Below are 605 nucleotides of genomic sequence, written 5' to 3'. Positions count from 1 at the left end.
GGTTTGGGTCAGGGGTCCCAGGACCGTGTGGCCCATGAGCAGAGGAGAGCACGGAGAATGCTCCCGCCCACCGCCACGGCTTCTCTGTGACACGGCTTCTCTGTGTGTTTCTGTTCTTTTTTTTTTTTTTAATATATTTTATTGATTTTTTACTGAGAGGAAGGGAGAGGGATAGAGGGTTAGAAACATCAATGAGAGAGAAGCATCAATCAGCTTCCTCCTGCACACCCCCTAACTGGGGTTGTGCCTGCAACCAAGGTACATGCCCTTGACTGGAATCGAACCTGGGACCCTTCAGTCCCCAGGCCGACGCTCTATCCAGTGAGCCAAACCAGCCAGGGCTAAAAGCATATTTTTAAAAAGAGCAGAAAAATAGGCTAAGAGCTAAGAAATGAACGTGGATGAAATTTTCATTCTTTTCCATCAGGTGGTCACCGAGCCACTGCCCGGCCGTACTCTGCATTTTGAAAACATTTACGCTTCACGATGAGTCACGAAAACATAGGCTAAGGAGTACGTGGCAGACCACGCCCGATGCTTCCGGGCGATTCCGTGCTCAGAGCTCACGCGGCCGGTCGCCTGCAGCGCGTGCTGAGCCTGCGGGG

Source organism: Myotis davidii, unplaced genomic scaffold (genome assembly GCF_000327345.1).
Source record: "Myotis davidii unplaced genomic scaffold, ASM32734v1 scaffold43, whole genome shotgun sequence".
NCBI classification, from domain to species: domain Eukaryota; kingdom Metazoa; phylum Chordata; class Mammalia; order Chiroptera; family Vespertilionidae; genus Myotis; species Myotis davidii.
Note: the sequence above shows the minus strand (reverse complement) of the source record.